Genomic DNA, 7,082 nt, shown 5'->3' with positions numbered 1-7,082 from the left:
CTTCAATGTCTGTTAGCCTCCATGAGCTTTGCTTAGTTGATTTCTCAGGCCATGCACCCCCAGTGTCTTCGACCCCTCTGCTTCCCACAATTCCTCTTGTCCCTCTCCTCAAATCACAGGGAACTCCTTGCCTAGTTACCAAAGATGGATAGTTCAGGCTCCATATCCTCCATTAGTAGAAATCCTCAGTAGGGTTACCTTTGTAGGTTGCAGGAATGTTTCCACTGCACTAGGTATCCACATTGCCCCACTAAATTCTGTCTAATTTCTGTCATCTTTCCCCATACTCTTTCCCTCCATCCCTCCATCCACACCTGATTCCACCCATTCCCATCCCTACCCACCTCAGTTTACCTGCAAAATCTATTTGATTTCCCCATCACAAGGAGATAGATCCATGAATCTCCACTTGATCCCTCTTTGTTGCTTAGTGTTTCTGGGTCTGTGGATTGTAGCATGTTATCCTTTATTTTATAGCTAATATCTACTTTTAAGTAAGTACATACCATATGTGTCTTTCTGCCTATGGGTTACTTGAGTTGGCATTTTCTTTGGACCACCAACCAGCTTCCCAACAAAGACATGAAGACTTATTATTAATTATGAATGTTGTCTTAGCTTAGGACTAACTCTTTTAACTTAATTTAAGCTCTATCTATTTATTTGCATTTTGCTTTGGGGCTTTTTACCTTTCTTTCATTCTGTATGTCCTGTATGTATGTATTTACCTGTTTATTCCTTGTCTGGCTGGCTTGACTGTGACATCTCTCTGTCATCTCCTTTTCTTTCTTCTCCTGTTTCTTACTCTCTGAAGCCTAAATTCATCCTTCTACTTATGTTCCCTGCTCAGAAGTTCTTTTTATACCTCCTCCCCACTCCTAGCCATTCAGTTTGTTATTAGACCAATCATATCTCTTAGGCCACCAAGTTAAAATAGCAACACAACTTTACATAATTAAGCAAATGCAACACATCTTTATATAGTTAAACAAATATTTTGCAACATAAACAAATGCAACACATCTTTGTATAGTTAAAATTTTTCTCCAAGAGATTGTTACCCAAGATGATTTTTTTAAACTCCTTCTATTTGCTGGCAAATTTCACAACACCAGTTTTTAAATGACTGATACTACTCCATTATGTAAATGTATTACATTTTCTTTATCCCTTTTTTTTTGGTTTTTCAAGACAGGGTTTCTCTGTGCAGTTTTGGTGCCTGTCCTGGATCTTGCTCTGTAGACCAGGCTGGTCTCAAACTCACAGAGACCTGCCTGGCTCTGCCTCCCAAGTGCAAGAATTAAACATGTGTGCCACCAGCACCCAACCTCTTTATCTTTTCTAGAGATGGGGACCATCTAGGTCATTTCTAGTTTCTGGCTATTATGAATAAAGCTATTATGAACATAGTTGATCAAGTGTCATTTTGGTAGAACGGAGCATCCTTTGGTTATATATCCAAGAGTGGTAAAGCTGCATCTAGAGGTAGATCCATTACCAGGTTTTTGAGGAATTGTAACACTGATTTCCATAGTGACGGTAGAAGTTTGCATTCCCGCCATCAATGGAGGAGTGTTCCTCTTGCTCCACATTCTTACAAGCATGAGTTGTCACTTGTGTTTTTGATCTTAGCCATTCTGACAGATGTAAGATTGAATCTCAAAGTAGTTTTGACTTGTATTTCACAGATGGCTAAGGATGTTGAATATTTCTTTAAGTGTTTCTTAGCCATTTGAACTTCCTCTATTGAGAATTCCCAGTTTATAACTGTACCTCATTTTAAAATTAGATTATTTGGTTTATTCATGTATAGTTTCTTTAGTTATTTATATATCTTAAATATTAGCCATTTATCAGATGTGGAGTGGGTAAAAAATATTTTCCCATTCTGCAGGCTGTCATTTTGTCCTAATTCTGGTGTCCTTTGTCTGATAGAAGATTTTTGCATTCAAGAGGTCCCATTTTTTAATTGTTGATCTTAGTGCTTGCACTCTCCATGTTCTGTTCAGGGTGTTGTCCCTGTATCAATAAGTTTAACATTATTCCTCATTTTCAGTGTTCATTGTATTAGATTTTATGTTGAGGTCTTTCATGCACATGGACTTGAGTTTTATTGCTAGTTGTTGTGGCACACAACAGTAGGATTTGCTGAAGGAGATGGATACAGGAGTATGCTCAATATTTTCAAACTTGAGTCTTAGCAATCTACAACAGATAAAAGAATATGCCAATATATAAGCAAAGGCAGATAAGCAGGGCTCATGTAGAACTTAGAAGAAGCTTTCTCTTACCACAGCAGGGTAAAAATATGCTGGAACTAGACTTGATATTGCTGATGAGAACAAAGGGGCAAACTATGGGAAAACATATTTCTAGAAATAGAAATACACTTACTCCCCATAGTGTTGGACCTTTGGAATAGGTTACAAAGATTACCACAATGGATGAAAATGAGTAAGAGATGACAAATATGCACACCAGGATGAGGATAGTTTGAGCAGCTCTGTCCTCAGGCGAGACTTTCAGAAAGTTCTGAGCACTGTGAATGTACTTGACTTGTCTCTTATGTCTGTAGAGGAGACTCACCATGGAGACACTTGAGCAGGCCATGAGACCCAGACACAGGCCATCAGAGAAGCACAGTAAGAACATATAAAGAGCTGTTGCCACGTTGCCAGAAGAAAACCATGAGCAGTACCCATAATTCCTCCTGTTAGTTGCATTTTTGTTGTAAATGGGCCCTGACACTCTTGCTGGAGTCAAGAAGTTTAGAATCAGGTGCACAATCCAGCCTAGTGAGCAGGAGGGACCAATGTACTTGGTCACTCTGTGTTTGAGTCATCCACCTGGAGTTGCTGGGGTTGATTGTGATCACTTGGAAGCAACTCAGTAGGCACATGGCATACAGGGACATCCCCCTTGTTGTTCGGTAAATATACATTATCAATTTACATCCAACATCATCTAGGAAATATTTAAATCCAAAGTCTAACATTGTCCGTGGAATGCCTCTTGATATGAGAGACAAGCAGTTGGCTAATGTCAAGTGCTCTATAATAATGTCTTTTGGCATTAAATGCCTTCCAGTGAGTATCAAAATGAGATAATATGATAATATTGAGGAATTTCCAAGCACTCCTACTATAATCTGAGAGAAGAGGAAAATTCCCATTGCCAAGTTGTCAGAAGCCATTTTCAGTACGATTAAAAATGTAAATAAGGCTGGGCGGTGGTGGCACACGCCTTTAATCCCAGCACTCGGGAGGCAGAGCTCTCACAGAGCCTGAACTCTGTGAGTTCGAGGCCAGCCTGGGCTACCAAGTGAGCTCCAGGAAAGGCACAAAGCTACGCAGAGAAACCCTGTCTCGAAAAACCAAAAAAAAAAAAATGTAAATAAGTTTATTATGGTCAACAGACCCTGGAAATATATTATGGATGTGCATTGTTTCATGATGTTAGCTAAAATAATATATTTATCAGTTTACTGTATTTACATAGCTCTCTCATTGAAGAAGAATTTCTGAAACTTTGTTATTTATTGAAGGACATATCTGCACTCTTTAAAGGAGAGTTTTGGATATGTTTACTGAAGATTAATATTTTCACAGGACCAGGTGCCACATGACCTTCAAAATAGCAATAAAGAGATAGAAGCAGACATACATATGAATTTGAGGCCCACCTGATCTACAGAGTTAGTTCCAGGACAGCCAGTGATACACAAAGTGAAACTGTCTCAAAAATCCTTCTCTCAAAGACTAATGTTTTCATGGCTTTTGACTAAACACGGTGATTTAGGGTCAATTTTCAAAGAAAGAGTTTTTAAATGCCATAATTTCTGAAATTCACATGACCAAAATTCAAAATTCATCATGGACAGCAAGAGAAAAATGTGTGAAGATCATATTTGGAGTTAGGGGTTAAATATTCAGAATATATAGAATATTTTATTTTAAGATATATTTTAGTGTTAATTGTGTGTGTACTGGGGGGTCACTGCATATGAATGGGATTCCCAGCAGGGTCCTGAAGCATGGGCTCTCAGGCAGATGGATTTGTAGATGGTTGTGAGCCACCGGTAGGAGTTAGTAACTGGACTCAGATTCAAAGTAAGAGCTGTATGCACTCTGGAACACTGACTCATCTCTCTACCCTAAAAAGAATATTTAAAACTAAGTTTGAAAAATCTTAAATATAAAACAAATGAGAAGTGTGTTCCAGACCTGGATAAATTTCCTACAAACAATTCAGAAATGTTCAAACTGTGTGCAAAATGAGGCCCAACACCACCAATAACTAAAGGAATACACTGAGGTGATGTCAATCAAAGTTGCAACAAGCTATCATCACATACAATATAAACAATTATTAGCTTTCTCAATATGCTAAAATAGAATTACTAGGTAACATAGTTGTATAATTTTGGAGCATGTACCCAAAGGACTTGATGTCCCACCTGAGGGAAGATTGTAAATCCATGTACACTGCTGTGTTATTCACAACAAGGAAATGATGTCCATCCAGAAATTCATCGGTAGATAATGGAAGTGATATATATCATAGTGGAATTGTGTTCATCTGTAAAGGAGAATGAAATCATGAAATACTAAGGAAATGGGTGAAATTACAAGGAAATCAAGAAAGTGGCAGAGATACAGGAAAACAAAAACCACATGTTCTTTCTCAAAGAGGGACATGGACAACAACATCTGTATGTATGCTGGTGTTGAGAGTATGCATTTATGGACTATAAAACCAGAAAGGAGATCAAAAGATGCAGAAGAAAGTGGTATTGTGGAGTCAAGGGGGAGGGAATAGTACAAACATATTATTAAAGTGAAAAGGATTATAAAGTTAGAGAGGTGCCAGTGGGCTGGGGGGGAATGGAGAAGAAAAGTGGAAGAGGATAATCAATAAATTTGCTTGAAAGTGTCATAATGTAATCAAGTACCATGTCTGTTAATTAAATTTTTAAAAAATTAAACCATATGATGAAAGGAGAGAACCAGCTCCCCAAACATCTTCTAACCTCCACACATGCATGCTGTGTGATGTGCATATTCCTTCCCAACAGTCCTTGAATCATGTGATGAAAATTTAAAAGACATGAGGGTGATGACTGACAGGGATGCAAAGAACAGATGATGAGTGTTTGTGTCTTGAGTTTTGGGTTTGAGAGGAAATGTTCTGGAAATCAGCTGCAGAACAATAGAATCATTTTCCACATGACTGAACTGTACACTGACAGTGGTTAATATGATAAATACTTGTAGTTAAAACTTAATTCTAATTTAAAAAGTAAGGCCACTGTGGTCAATAAATGAGAAATTCTTGCAATGTTGTGTGCTACAGAGCTACAGGGATGACCGTAAATTAAGATGATACTGACTTGGGCTCATAGATTAGTGCTATAAAGTTTAGAGTCATATTGATAAACTTGCATTTTTGTCTACAAGCATAAGTTAGAAAAGTATTAGTTAGGTGTATATAATGTGACAGAGTTTTGATGCTATTATTTTGGTTTGTGATTCACTTATTCACAGAATTACATGATGTGAGGAGATATAAGATAGCTTTGAAACTCTTGACAGTGACAAGACAAAAGAAATATAGAAAGCCAAACATACCTTTGTGTATTTTCCAGAAGGAAACAGGCCTAATTCTTCACATGACAAGAGTACTTTATCATTATGTTCTTGCAGAAAGCACGTGAGCTGGAACCACATAACAACCAATTTTGGGGTATATTTAGTGAAACATAGATATAGAATCAGGAAAACAAGTTTCATGTTTAAGAATTACTGAAATACCAAGAAATACATAATATTCCTAGTATGCATCTATTCCTTACTTGTAATTCACTCAGTTTTTAACTCTTAATCTTCAAGCTTGCACAAAATTTATCTTTCTTAGAAGAATAATTACTATATAATTCTATCATTGATACAAATTTTAATTACTAGTATCAGTATTCTATTCCATCCATTCCTATAATCTAAATATTCAGACACAAAAATAAAATATAGCCTTTTCTAGAAATATGTAAATTGATTCACAGGGGAAATGAAAAGATTAAAGATACTTCAAGTTCTTTAGGATGAGATGAGGATGCAGCTCATGGCTTGTCCTGTAAGTGAAATGCCTTGGTTGTGATTCCCCAGGATCATCAGTACACAAAAAGAAGAATCCAACTAAATCTTCCCTTTAAAAACTAAAACAAGGACAAGGCATGTAGAAAGATAGAGAGAAGATGAGGGAGATGGAGACAGAGCCAGAGAGGAGAGAGATAGAGACAAAGGTGACCAGGTAAAGCTAGACAGATGAAAATGAGGTGATATCACTAAGAGATATTTTACTAAGGTATTTCTACTACAAGAGACTCAGTACCCAAGGTTCACCCACCTTAGGGAGGATTGGCTACAGTAACTCTGCCCTGAGTTAGAAATAACCCCAATTTCATCCCAAAACCTATTTAAATTTCCTGTTCTTATACCAATACCGGAGTTCTCCCTACACCACCTATTCCTTTATATCTTAACTTCCTTTATTCTTTCTTTTCTTCCTTCCTTCCCTCCTTCCTTCCATTGATTTTATCTTCTTTCCTTCCTTACCTCCTCCTCTCTTTCCTTTCAGCAGAGCTGTTGAAAGATTATTATTATTTTTTTTTTATTTTACAACATCATTTATTTCAACATAATAGCCACAGATTCCCCTGTTCTCCCACTCTCGCCCCCCTTCCCCCTTCCCCCATCCCACCCCCCATTCCCACCTCCTCCAGATCAAGGTCTCCCCCGAGGACCGGGATCGACCTGGTAGACTCAGTCCAGCCAGGACCAGTCCCCCCCTCCCAGACCGAGCCAAGTGTCCCTGCATATGTCCCACGATTCAAACAGTCAACTCATGCAACAAGCCCAGGACCCGGCACTAACACACGGCTGCCTCCCAAACAGATCAAGCCAAATGACTGTCTCACCCGTTCAGGGGGCCTGATGCAGTTGGGGGCCCCTCAGCCTTTGGTTCATAGATCCTGTGCTTCCATTCGTTTGGCTATTTGTCCCTGTGCTTTATCCAACCCTGGCTTC

The 7,082-nt window shown here is 38.3% G+C and overlaps 1 pseudogene; it reads right to left on the bottom strand.

Moving 5' to 3' along the window:
• Nucleotides 1-2,259: 2,259 nt before the first annotated feature.
• On the bottom strand, nt 2,260-3,424 carry LOC114710913 (annotated as a pseudogene).
• Nucleotides 3,425-7,082: the final 3,658 nt, after the last annotated feature.

This window comes from Peromyscus leucopus, chromosome 1 (assembly GCF_004664715.2).
Source record: "Peromyscus leucopus breed LL Stock chromosome 1, UCI_PerLeu_2.1, whole genome shotgun sequence".
Classification (NCBI taxonomy): Eukaryota; Metazoa; Chordata; class Mammalia; order Rodentia; family Cricetidae; genus Peromyscus; species Peromyscus leucopus.
The sequence above is the reverse complement of the archived record's forward strand: the minus strand, read 5'-3'. Positions and strand labels throughout refer to the sequence as shown.